Source organism: Cupressus sempervirens, chromosome 10 (genome assembly GCF_028749045.1).
Source record: "Cupressus sempervirens isolate cs-2001-9-10 chromosome 10, ASM2874904v1, whole genome shotgun sequence".
NCBI lineage: Eukaryota > Viridiplantae > Streptophyta > Pinopsida > Cupressales > Cupressaceae > Cupressus > Cupressus sempervirens.
Window position 1 is genome coordinate 412,352,732 of NC_143127.1, and position 14,587 is coordinate 412,367,318.

The 14,587-nt window shown below is 33.4% G+C and overlaps 1 pseudogene across 1 annotated transcript; it reads right to left on the reverse strand.

Moving 5' to 3' along the window:
* Positions 1-5,135: 5,135 nt before the first annotated feature.
* LOC149534449 (cytochrome P450 94A2 pseudogene) lies at positions 5,136-6,955 on the reverse strand (annotated as a pseudogene). The gene has a single exon (XR_016357357.1). The product of XR_016357357.1 is annotated as a cytochrome P450 94A2 pseudogene (transcript).
* Positions 6,956-14,587: the final 7,632 nt, after the last annotated feature.

The following is a 14,587-nucleotide window of genomic DNA, read 5'->3' on the forward strand; positions in this document are numbered from 1 at the left end:
CCTAATAACCCAATCTTGATCACACTTGACAGATGACTAATATAAAGCAAATTTTGTATCCCAAAAAGAGTGGAGTTTTGTGACATTGACTTCAGCTCATCTACCTCCATGTTTAATGAGAAAATGACTCAGACTTGAGGTGACATTTTGACAACTTGGTTCAAATCACTGAACAATAAGAAAAGAAAACTTCCAAAGAATTTATTTGGAACTAGTATGAAGAAAGAGATAGTAGCCATTGTAGCTCTATTATTGAGACTCAAAGGACATGAGGAGGTCCTTGAATTTATCAAACATCATTCATTCCTTATACAAGTGATTTGTGTTGATGGACAATACATTGATTGGGCTTAAATTATCTGCAATGAGCTTAGTAGTTGGCTAAATTCAACAAAGGTATTTTAGAAATTTTATATGTTATAATTTCTCATATATATCCAGACAACTATTCATTTGTGTCTAGGCCTACCAAGCATTGAGGATTTCAATGAAGACACAAAGGTCTATGAATTTTACCCCTCTTTGCAACTTATTAAGAGCTATGAATAATCTATCAAGGTGAATGATTCTTTCACTATGAAGCTATGGAGAGAGTTATATGGGTGTCCTAGGTGTCAATTTTCACCTAATGCAATCTCAGCAATTGCCTAGTTCAAATATCATTTCATTTAGTTCCAAGAATTTTCCTACATCTAGATTGGTGTGTTTGATGAATTTTCAAGGAGATTACCTAGGTAACTTGAAGATGAGGTAGTTTTAATCAAGTAATATGGGAAAATTCTAGAAATGAATACATTGTGTTCATAAATTAAGAAGGTGGGAATTCCTTTTCTAGTTATTTTAGGCCCATACTCTTGCGCATCTAGGTCAAATGTAAGAAATTTAATTAAAAACTTTGAAGGAACGATCAAATTATATGACTATGAAGTCATTAGGCCACATTATGATGCAATGAATTATGTTAAGGATCATCTATAGTTGGGCTCCACCTATAAGCATGTGCTTAATTTAAGGATTACTAGGCCAATTGCTATATTAAGGTGCAAACTAGAGAAATTTTTTTTTCTAGGCTCACTATATGGTAAATTAAGTTGTATAGTAGAAACATCAATGTTATAAATATTGAGGACAGTGATCACCACTTGAGGTCCTCTGCCTATGAGAATAAAGACACTTCCATAGTGTTAACTCCACCTAAGGAGCCCATAGTAGATAAGATGGAAATTTTGATGGCTGACATCATCAAATAGATAGATAATTAGGTAGAATGGATGAGAAGTAGAAGGGAGTGGATAGGTGCTATAAGATCATCTGCAAGAGTGTTTGGTGGACCTTAGACTACATCAATAGCCACTTCTACTATGGAAACTACTACTTTAACTTCTATAGGTCCATCACAATCTATTGGTGGAGGATGAAATGACCCTCCAGAAAATAATATTCATATTTGTCCAACCTATGGAGGAGGACCTTCTTCTGATATATGAAAAGATGGAGATGTTGAGGCAATAAAAGAAGAGTAGAAAGAGAAGGAGCAATCTTTTATTAAAGACCCCTCTTTCGCACAAATTATCGATCTAGATGGAGATAGTAATCAGTTAGTGGGTGGACCTAATGGTGATCAATAATCTCAAGATACTTTGGAAAAAAGATGCAAGCCATGGACCAAGGTAACACTTGTGCACTTTTTGTAACTAAAACTATGACATTCCCTTTCTCTAGCAGGAAGAAGGAGACTCCTCTGGTGGCTAGAAAGTTGTTTGATCCATCTGCCCTATAGTTAGCCCTAAACATCATCTTAGCCAACTCTTGGTTAGACAAAACTATTGATAGAAATAAAATAATAATTCAGAAGAAAATCCCACCAAAGAATCTTATTGTATAGGCAATGTAGCCACTACAACCATTAGCATAGAAGGCAAAGAAATAGGAGACACTATCAGCTCTAGCCATAGATGCATATATAAGACTCATGGTGGTAGATGTAGATGAACCTCAAAAGGAGGGTGGAATTAATAATCTAACTCAAATTGATTTCTAGATTAAGACAATTGAATAGGGCCCACAATACATAATTGTATCCAGTCAACATATGGAAATCAACAAACATAAGAATTAAAGATAGATTGGAGGAATTGAAGTCAAGAAAGGAGATACTAAAGGCTTCCATTAAGGAATTAATTAATTATATCAAATAAATTCTTGAACGTTTAGCCATTGTACCCATGGATAGTGCATCTACAAGAACATTTGATTCGAAGGCAGAGGAGAACAATAATTTACTATTGAAATTGCAACATGAAAGGTATTTGGGGCAGATTGATCGAGCACAGATAGAAGATCTGAAGGCCCTGGGTCCTCCTCTAATTGAGAACATGGGAAATCTGATTTTGGATGCAAATAGTTTGAGAGAAGTTCTCTCTACACACCAAGTCTCAATGCAAACAAAGTCAGAGAAGCTAGCAGGTGAATAGACACTACTTCAAGAAGTAATAAGCATGAAGAATGATGTTGCGACCAATCTTGACATATATCTTTATGACTAGAAAAGATCATTTTCTTCACTAGAAGAAATCAATAGAGTTTAGTAAGGAAATCTAGGACAAGGTTGAGAAGGATTTGAAGAGTGTGTATGAGGATGTGAAGAAAGCAATTGAAAAAATCTACATATACCTCAAGAATTTAGACATGGAATCATATGTAACTATGAAAAGAAATTAGTAGGCATTGAGTGAATGAAAGAGAAGTTCCTAGAATTCATAGAGTAATCAACTAACCTCACCAACTTTCAAGATTCGAAGATTTCAGAGATAGCTATTTTTTATGGAACATTGAAGAAGACATTAGATAAGCTCCAAGCTAAAGTCAACATGGTGGAGAAGCTGATAGAAGAGCATGACTACTAGATGGTAAGAGCTGATAATGTTTATATCCTAGGTGTTAAGGAAATAAAGATGGTACTGGATGCATATAGGACACAAGTTTGTTTGCACAAAGAAAAATTTAAGTGCTGTGACTTTTCCCATAATGATTCTTCAATCTGAATTTTGCTAAGTTTCATTCTCTCTTCCCTTCCTTTATTTATTGTAGCCAAATATGGAAATTCTCCTCACATGATTGCATTTTATTACTGATAACTAAGACTCAATCCTATTCTGAGCTAACTTCTTGCAAATGCTCTGACATGTAATCATATGATGTAACTCACTAAATCCAAGTGGGCCTATATATGTAATTTTAAAAGCTAATAGAAAGATCAAAATACTTTTTGTGTGAATTGGCTTTGTAGTTGGGTCTACCTAATTTACTTTGATAGTTTTGTCACTCATTGCATGTTAGATTAATTTTCCTTGGAGTGGAAAGACATTTATATGTGTATCTATTGATTTCTTAGTGATTTGACTATTAGTAGAGTATTGACAGTATAAGTAGACTGAGTTTTTCTTTATCACTTGCAAATCTATTTCTTTTTCTTAGAATGCATTGAATCTTCTATGTTTAATGTTGCATTGTGTATTATGGAACTAGAGTTGTAACAAGATAGGAAGTTATTTTTGGGCAACTTTGTCTAGACTGGGAGCAAATAAGGGCTATAGATATGCTTACTTCTTAGTTTACACTTCTTGCATTTAGTATTTTAAAGGTAGGAGAAGTAATTAGATGTAGATATTAAAAGAGATAAGAACTAGCTTATATTAGCCATATCCTTGGGTGGTGTGGGCTATTCAAATCCTTCAACCTTCCTTGGTTTCTTGTTGTTACAAGCATCTTGATTAGCCTTTATTTCTCTTAGGTTTAGAGCATACCCCAAAACCCATGATCTATTAAAAAAACATTGATACAAATCTTTGTAATCTATGGGAATTGTACATTTCAATTCAGAGGACAATGATAAATTACCTACACTGATCCATATGTTGGAGACATCCTTTTGTCTCTCCACACATTGGACTATTTGAGAGTCAAGGTACAAACTAGACATAGGAGGACAAACTGTTAACCGACACGAATTAAGGTAATAGTTATTGGTCTTTCTTTTTTCTTAAAAATAGAGAGTTTACAATAGTGAATAAAAACATAAATATATCAAATTGACCACTAACAAAGACATTGATGTGATGAATCAAGTAAAAGTTATCTATGATGACAAAAGGCACATGCATGCTAACTGAAAGGATAGATTTATTAATATAATGACTCATATCATTATGTAAATGAAAACATGTCAACTAATTTTATCAAAATTTGTAATATTGATTTTATTTCATGAGAAAATTCTATTTCAATCATAAAAAAAGAAAATAAAAATAAATCATATATTTACTTATTACCTATAAACCTATTAATTTACATAAACTTTAAAAGATATTTAATTAAAAATTTTACTTTTACTTTCTTAACATATATATTCAAGTTTTAAGAAGGGAGACTCTAGAAGGCTGAAACTAATATGAAGACATTAAACATAATTAGAGATTATGAGTAATAAAAGAAATATATTGTAATTTTTATGAATATAAATTTGCATTTTCCAAGTTAATTATTATTTGATCAAATTTGGTTTTGCAAACTTAAATACTAGATTAATACATTATAATTAATATTAATGATTTTTATGGTAAAAATGTTGGTACTTATATTTGAACTCATTTCTATAATGCCTATTTAAAATGAATTAATACAGAAAGGACTATCTCAATTATAGATTATCAGAAAATTCAACCCGTAAAATGGGTAACAAAATAATAATTTTGAAAAAATATAATAAGTAGGAGATAACTTTCATAACAAGTTAAATTGTGATATTGTTATCTAGATTTAACTGTGTAGTTTTTGAGGTAAACTCATTGACCCATATTTCATGAGTAACGATTCACACAAGAATCCATTTCTTGTGAGAATAAATAGAATAGTTACTAGTTCACAATAGAGGTGAAGTACCGAGACTTGAAAGGTCACTCATCCTATCAAAAAAATTTCCAAAAACTATTATAAACACGCATATTTATGTATTTGTATAATGTATCAATCATATAAATGTATGTTTATAAAAACTCTTATTTCTAAAGAATAGATGTAAAGCTCTTAGATTAAAAAATGAATGATCTAGAAAGGAAACGACACATTAAAAAACATTTATTAAAATATTGAGTTTCTCAAAAACATTTATATTAACACCACTTAGACTGAAATATTCGAAGTAGATAATTTGATTGCTCTTAAATGAAAAGAGTGAGTATATAATTCAAATGAACGAAACGTTAAAGTGAGTATAGAGAGATAGTATCGAGTACGGTTGGGTTCATTGGGTTCAATGCTTTTGTCTTCGACATCTTACTAAGAGGGGAAGTCCACCTCTCATTCGCATGGTCAGAGACAGCACATAATCTGGACACGCAACCACATCTTCTATCTGAAAATGGAAAGTGTGAATAATAGAGGCCACAATAGATTTCATCTGTATGAACGCCATTTCCTTACCCAGACACAGTCGAGGTCCTGCATGGAATACTGGAAACTTATACGGATTCTCTGCCACAAATTCCCCTTCCTTCAACCACCTCTCCGGTTTAAACTCTAAACAGTCAAGTCCCCAGATATTTTCCATCCTGCCCATCGAATAAGTAATATAAGTCAAATGCCATCCTTTCCCCACAAAAGTCCCGTCTGGTAAAACGTCATCTTTGGACGCAACTTTAGCATTAGCAGGCACAGGAGGGTAAAGCCTCATCGACTCGCACAGAGCGGCATGCAAATAGTTCATATCCTTCAATTCTTCGAAGCTGAAAATAACCCCTTCTTCATCAGCTCTTGTGGGTTGCGTTCTCTTTCCCAATATATGTAAGATTTCAGTGTGAATGCCTTCCTCTACACTCTGGTTTGAAGAGAGCAGCCAGAAGAACCACGTGAGAGCAGAAGACGTGCTATCCCTTCCCGCCAACAGAAAACTCACCACCATCTCTCTCAAAAACATGTCCATTGTCCCATCATCGACAAACCCTAATTCATCTTTATTATTCAAAAGAGCCACCATGAACCTGGAAAGCAGATCCTCTCTTTCAGGGCCCCCCGTACTCGTCGAAATCTCCTTCCTTCTACTACCAATTATCTCCATTGCGAATCCGTTCACTGCTTTAATGGCTTCGCTCAAGCGCTTTTCAGAGCCCACGTTAAACATGCGCTTTATTTTCCACAAAAAGGGAACAGCAGAGTAGAATCTACCCGCGCTGATTTCAGTAGCATCGTCAAAAGCCTTTGCAAAAGGGGAAGTGGGCATGGAGGGAAATAGACAAGCAGGATCCACCCCAAACGCTACCCTACAGATATTATCAAATGCAAATCTCTGAAAAATGTCTTGCAAATCTATGGACTTACCCGTTTTGGCTGCGGTTGAGAGGACTGGCAAGAGGCGATTCTGAATCTCCCACTGAACTGTCTCCACCACGAAGTTTCTGAGAGACTTGGTATTAAACTCGTGGCTTGCAGTCTTTCTCTGCATCTTCCACAGCTCGCCGTCCACATTGAAAATCCCTCGGCCTAAGAAATCTTGGAGAAGGGTTGTGAAGCGTTCCCCCTTTGGGTAATCTTCAAATCTGGTTTTGAGTATATGCTCTACGTTTGCTGGATTTCCAGTCATGATATCTTTGATTCCACCGGGCCGTTTGAGCTTGAAAGTATTTGTTGGTATCTTGTCCATCGTGTCTGTGAACCATTGGAGAATCCTGTGACGGTTTCTGAAGAATTCGACGGCAGAGCCCGCTATGGGATAGATCGCAGGGCCATTGTAGGGTTTTTTCACACACTTTCTTCTTAAGAAACACAATGAAAAACACCCAACTAAAACAAGGAGAAGACTAAGGATAAACTGGTCCGGAGCCATGATTTCCCCTAATGGTGGGATGCTGTGTATGATTATTTTAGGCCTCAGTCAATGGTGTTGCTAGATGTTATCCGTTTTCATAGCACACAATATTTTAAATATAAGATAATTGTTTATATTTTTAACGTGTGAACGAGAAAATTACAAATATTTTGTTTTTCCGTTTTGTGATATATATATATATATAACTTTCTTGGAATGAAAGAAGGTGTTGTTTTTTAAATCTCATTTTAATCATTAAATAGAATATTAAGGACTGTTTGAAAATAAGATAAAATGGTCAAGAATTTAGAATGAATCAAATTTATTTTGTAATTATGTTTTTTATTTGATGAGATAGAAAGTCAACAAACACAAAATATCCAAACTTTACTTGGTGGAAAGAAACGAACAATCCAGATTCCACAGTCTACAAGAATAGAAGATATTAAATCGTTTACTTGGTTAGTAAATAGTAGACAGTATATAATATCTAGAAGACAATGAGAAATTTATCCATGGGCAATGATCCACTGCTTTATTTACTAGGCCGAAGAACAGTGATTGATTGGTAAGAATGTTCTTTTTCACACAATTTACAGCTTCACGAAAATTGTTTAAACATATCGTAGGAATGTTTTTTCACAATATTTATGACTTCATTAATAAGAGTTAAAAGAGTCTTGAAGCTATCAACTCTGCGTTCTTAGATGTCTTCGCTGAATTTGTATAGATAGGCTAACATTTAACTCTAATCTAGCACTGGCTGGTTAATGAAATTTTACATTGATGGCAATTTATACAATATCAGATTTAACAAATTACAATTTATATAATTTTCTATTTAACGAATTTCAAATTAAAATCTGTAAACTTTATTATGATAAGTTTTGAGTTAAAACATGTAGCTAAAGAGTTGAACCTTTTTACAAGTGGGACAAAAGACTAAAAGAAAATAGAAAATTAATTAATTGATAAGTGAAGGGAAAACTATAAAACATGCAAAAAATAATAAAGGTAGAAGGAAACATGAAACAAAAATAGAAGGCTTTCACTTGGAGATTCGCAAGATGTAGAACTAAAAATAGGGCTTGTGATTCATGAACTCTTTTGATAGAACGCATCAAAGATGTAAATATTTGTGCCATTTCAGCAAGATACAGAGTATAATGATTCAAGCCTACAAGCGTTGCATCACAAGGATGCTTACTTAAATACCGCAAAGAAATAGACAAGAATTATTAGTTAACCACCACAAAGAAATGGAATAGTCTTCAAGTGTATCTAGATTGTATATTTGTTTGTGCATCTTTTGTTAGAGGGGAAAATAATTGTCATACATTTTCTAAATAGAGGTACATGTATTTAATAGAGATAAGTATATCAAATATATGAACTGAAGAGATTGAATTAATCTAGACAATTATACATTATTGAATCTACAAACAGTTGTGAATTTCAAATGAGAATTTTAGTGACTAGCTATTTAATCATTGATTTGGTAGTTTATTTAGTATTTCTTATTTAGTTGATTATGTAATTTTAACGGATGGGCAAACTAGTCAATTATTTAGTCACATATAATTGTAAATTGTAAAGAAATAGTAGAATGTTATCAATATTAGTCACATGACTAAAAGTTTTAGTGGCATGTAGTGGCCAAAATGTACTAGCAATATTAGGTCATATCAAAAAGTGAGACCTCAAGAGAAATTGGTAGCTATTATTGAAGAGCCCAAGATAAAAGAGATTATTAGAAATTTACAAAGTGTTTGCAAATTGATAGTAAGTTTAATAGTCAAGAGGTTATATATGTCCATTCCATACAAATTCAACAAAAATGTCAAACATGACTATGAGGTAACCTAGTCTAGCCATTTGTGTTATCCCAAAATCTTGAAACATCTATTTTAGTCTACTCTAAGAACACATGACATTCTTTGTTATAATTATATATAAACCTAAATACACAAAATGAGGATAACATTTTTTTTATATAAGGAAATTAGTGGTTGTGGGGTAGTACTATTTCAATTAATCGTCAAAGTGTTGAGTCAAAAATAGAACTAGGTTTGAAAGTTTTACTAAGATATATACTTGGTTGAACTTTGGGATGATAATGGTCATGGTGTAATAATATCTGAGTGTTAATTCAAAATTAAAATATATACTTGGTTCACTTTGGAATGCTTCTCTAAGATATTCTAGCTCATGAAGGATGAAGTTTGGATCACACACAAAAGTTAAGTAAAAATATTGATATTAGACCAAAATTGATGGATGCTGACAATCACACATGTTTGGATTTCAATCCTTTCATGAACCGTCAAATTATGTACTTGTATATGAAAATATATATATATATATATATGGTAAATTAATTGATATTAATTATCAATCTCAAAATTTCATTATTAGATAAATTATTTGACATTTAATTATCAAATCTTAATTTGATGGAGATCTACAAATTTAGCAAAATTGCTCTACGAATTTAGCAAAATTAGAAGCAAAGGTAGTTTGTCATTTTGCATCACCGAAATGCCAGACGATGATCCACTGCTAGATCTAGCTGGCATCCTATCTAAGCTCAGTACCCATATTGAAGAAAAGGTGGCAACAGTGGAAGAAAACTTGTTTGGCAAGGTCACAAGTGCTGGTGACTGCCTTAATGGTGATCAGGTAAATAAATATGGGATCAAGTGCGATATGTCCTCTCTCAACCCTAAACTCACTTTTGCATTTAATTTTTCTGCAGGCTCTGTACCAGGTAATAACAATGTCTCTACAAACTTAAACAATGCTTTAGGTAATGTTGCTAGCTATGCTACCAGATCTAACATTGGTGCAGGGGGTAAGCTGAGGTCTTTCTTGGAGGCAATTGCTAACTCACCTCTGATGATTGTCTTTGGAGTCCATTTTAATTCACCCTCACGTGATGAAAACTCAACAAACAATAAGCAATTTGCAGATATTTCTTCATTTTATGTTACCTCGAACCAAGAAATGTTAGCTAAGATAATAAGGGAAAAGGAAAGTTTGAGGAACACTTCCATTTTCTTCTCTACAGTTGAAATTGACAAGGTTCTTGGAAGGAAATTTTTAGATGATTGGTTTTATAATTATTGGAATCTGAAGTTAGGCTATCAAATTTCCTTTTGTAGGCAAATACAACAAGGCTTATTTGTCGTTTTCTTTAATAATAATGATTCTTAGATTGTGGTTTTAAAAAAGGAATATTGGACTATAGGTAACACAACCTTTAGAGCTTTGGTATGGAATGTTGAAGCTAATCTAGATGAGATAGTTGCCCTATTAGCCCCCAGATGGGTTCTCATTAAGAATATACCTCCTTTTTCATGGTGTTTTATTCCCTATCTAGTTGAACCTCTTGGAAAATTTCTTCGAATGGATGATTTGGCTAGGTTGGTTCCCCATCTTGATGCTAGGGTTCTTATTACTTTGAAACCTGTCCATGATTTACCCAAAGAGCTTTCTATTGCTATTGATAAGGAGACGATTTATTGCCCTGTCGAAACTCTAAGAGGTTTAAATGCATGTTTCTTATGCAGAAAAGAGATTCATTTGAGAAAAGACTATCCTATCATAAAAAATAAAGCCCTAAAAAAACCCTTCTTTGGTGATTAGCCCTTCCCCCACTCAGTCGATCCCTTCTTCCTCTGTTATACCTAACCCTTCGCCTCCCCCTATTAATTCATCACATTCACTTCTCTCTTCTCTACTAACACCATATTTTAGTAATGTTGTTGTTACTAGCATTATAGATGCTGATGGATTTTAGGAAGTTACAAAAAAGAGAAAAAATAGGTCTAACAAGAATAATGTTGCTTCAAAGTTGATCCCACCTCCTTCATCAATTAAGTTGATAGATAAATTACAAGACTCTAAAAATTCCTCTACCCTTTTGGTTAATAAAGTTGTACAAGAAACCACTAAGATTTCTACCCCTTTGGTCAATGCAGTTGTGTAGGAAACCACTAAGGTTTCTCACCCTACCTTAAAAGCCACCAACCCAAAGATCCCCATCAAATATTTCCAAGAAATAGCTGATAAATTTTCCTTTGAGGTATACCAACGACGCCTACTTCCAATTAGCTAGTGGAGTAGGATTTGGTTTCTCCGTTGCTCCTTGATAATGAGGATATCCTCACAAAAAAGATGAAAGGAAGACATTTTAGCTCAAAAAAATAAAAATAAGAATAACAAAAAGCAAAATTAGACTATCCCTGATAATGCTTCTCCGATGGAGGATGTAGTTGTTTCTGAAGCGTACATCCCTAAAACTCTATCTCAATGAATTGTATTTAATGGAATATCAAAGGAGTTGAATGTCTTGACAAAAAATTTGTGGTTAAAGATTTTCTTAGTACTATTAATAATATTGATATTATAATGCTACAAGAAATCAAATCCATTGGATTCAATCTTGTATCTAATCTAAACTATATTTGGAAGGATGCTATAAAATTTTGCACTAATCGCTCTCAAGGGAAAGGAGGAGTTGCAATTTTAGTTAGCCCTAGATGGGGACCTAAAATTAAGAGCTTTGGCTTTTCTCCCTATAATAGAGCTATTTGGTTAATTTTCAATCATAATGACATGGATTTTGGTATTAGCTCTATATATGCTGCCAATGATTATAATGAAAGATTTATGTTTTGGTCTTGGCTCTACTCACTTCCAAATATCCTTTGGATGTTTGTGATTTTAATATGATAGAAGGTCAAGAGGATAAGATGGTGGGTTTCCCCTTTTCCTAGAAAGAATAGGAAAAACTTCCTTGGAATAACTTTAAATTTTCTAAATCTCTTTTTGACCCCTTAACGGGGAACAAGAACAATAATCCTAGTCTCTAGTATACTTGGTTCAATTATTAGAAAGGTCAGGCTAGAATTCATTCTAGGTTGGATCAATTTTATCTTAATCATATTTTTTCTCTATGATCTTAGATAAACATAACAACCTCGTTCTGATCTCTTCTACTATTTTTTTGGATCATCACTCTATCTCTATTTCAATCAATCTTGGTTGTTCCCTTTCATGTAGGAATAATGTTAATAATAAATCCATTCTCAATGCTAGCCTATTGGAAGACGGAGATATTCTTACAACTATTTCAATTATTAGACTTATTAATGAGTTATAATTTCCCTCATTATCTTATATTGGTAGGTGGAACATGGATATTTTTTCCTGGCAGAGTTCGTTAAGAACGGTTGGCCAAAAAAAGGCCAAGGATTCTAGATATAAGGATTCTTGGCCTAAAAATAATTTATACAATGTTGAAATAGCCATCCAAAACAATTTTGATGACCCCTATCTCTATCATCAACTGGCATATGCTAAGAATGATTTGAGAAAACACCAACATCAAAAAGCTTAAGGAGTCAAAATCCATTATAGAGCTCACTGGCTTCAATTTGGTGACAAAGGTAGTAATTTTTTCTTCAATATTATTAAACAAAAGTAGGCTAAATAAAATATTGATAAATTTCTCATTAATAATAAAATGATTTCTGATGTTGATGTTATTAAAAAAGAGTTTTCTCAATTTTATGAAGATCTTATCACTTCCAAGGACTCTCAGGAAGCTAGGACTTTGAGAAATCAGTGTAGGAATCTTATTCCCAAAAGAATTTCAGATAATGATGCCTCTATTCTTGAACAACCCATATCTTTGGAGGAAATTGAAAAGTCCATCAATTCACTTAACAATGATAAAGCTCTAGGACCTAACGGGTTACCTCTGGAGTTTTATAAAGCCAATAGTAAATGGATTTGCAAAGAATTACTTAACATCTATAATGAAGCTATTGATACTGGTACTTTGGAAAGGGAGATTAACTCTGGTATCATCAAGCTCATCCCTAAAGAGGGAGATAAATATCTTTTAAAGAATTGGAGACCTATAACTCTTTTAAATGTTTCCTACAAGATTCTTGCCAAAATCATGTCTCAAAGGTTGGAAACTATTCTTCCTAAATTTTTTTCCCCTACTCAAACTTGTTTTGTGAAAGGGAGATATATCCCTAAGAACTTGATTACTAGTTTCAAAGCCCTTAATTGGGCTAAGTACACAGATCAAAATGTTGCCATGTTTCTGTTGGCTTTTGAAAAGTCTTATAATAGAATAGAATGGGACTTTATTAGTATGATCCTTGATGCTTTTGTCTTCCCCTCCTTCTATGACATTGTTAAAATGCTTCTTAGAGATGCACATGCTCATATTGATATTAATGAATCTCTTTCAGCCCCTTTCCCGATGGGTAGATCTATTAGGCAAGGTTGACCACTTGCCCCTACCCTTTTTGTTATTGCCTTTGAAGCTCTTATATATATTCTTAGAGACAACACTTTATCTCCTGCTATCAAAGGCATCACGCTTCTTGATAACAAGGATATTATTAATTGCCAGTTTGCTGATGATACCTCTCTCTTTCATGAAGTCTCTAAAGATAACTTTTTTGCTATGATCAATAAGCTCACTTTTTCTATAAGATTTCTGGAGCTAGGTTATCTCAAACCAATCTATTTGTCTTGGATGGAATAACCAACCTCTTGATTGGTTTAGTAAGTTTGGTTTCTAGTGGGGTGGTCCCTCAAAAATTGTTAGATATATGGGCATTCCCTTCTCTATTGATCCTTATTTAAAAGATATGTGGAGTTGGGTTAAAGACAAGATTCATAATAAGTTGAATAAATGGCATAATAGGTCTGTGTCTTTTCTTGGTAGATTGCAAGTTTTTCAAAAGATTATTTCCTCTTATAATATTTACTATTCTTCGGCTTGGATGTTTAATGATTACCAAGTTATGGAAATTCAAAAAGTTATCAGGAAGTATCTTTGGTCATATGGGAAAGGAAATAACAAGTCCCACTCTATCAGGTGGAGCTGGTGTCATGTTGATAAGCTCTTTGGGGGCTTGGAGCTCAAAGACCTAAGACTAAGTGGTCTTTCTTTGGCCTCCAAATAGATCTTTCATGCTTTGGAGGGAGATGACCCCTGGAGAGTGCTAATTTGTAACAATATTGAAAGGGGTCATCCTAAGAATGCCAAATTCTGGAAAAATCTCCCCCTTATTGATCATATTTGTAGTGAATTTCCTATCATTGTTCAAGGTTCAATTGTGTTCAAGTCCATCTAGAAGGCCTGGAACCATGTTAGTAAAATCATTAAGGATAAAGATTTTTTTGATGATAAGACCCTCCATGGTGAGAGGTCCATTTGGTTGAACCTTAAGCTTGGTAATAAGCCCCTTGCTCTTACCCAAGGTTGTTCTGCCAAGAGTTGGGCCAACCTTAGGATCAAACAACATATTGACATTTTAGAAAAAGATAGAATTATTTAGTGTGATGAGTTAAAGAGTAAATTTAATCTTCCTAATTCTCATAAGAGGACGTATAATATGATTGTTAGGGTCGGCAGGAATATTCCTATTGTTTTCCACATTGATTCTAATAATTATCTAAAAATCAAGTGGCCTAGTGGTATTATCATTTCTATGCTTAAAGATAAGAACATTTACTCTATCATTAACAACAATGATGAAATTATCAACCATATTAATGATACTTGGTATACTAATTTAGATGTTCCTTCTTGGAATAAGATTTTTGATAGTCTTTGGAAAAGTTCTATATATCCTAAAATTAAATGTTTTAAATGGTCACTTATTCTCAACAAGCTTCCTATTCGGAACTCTTTCT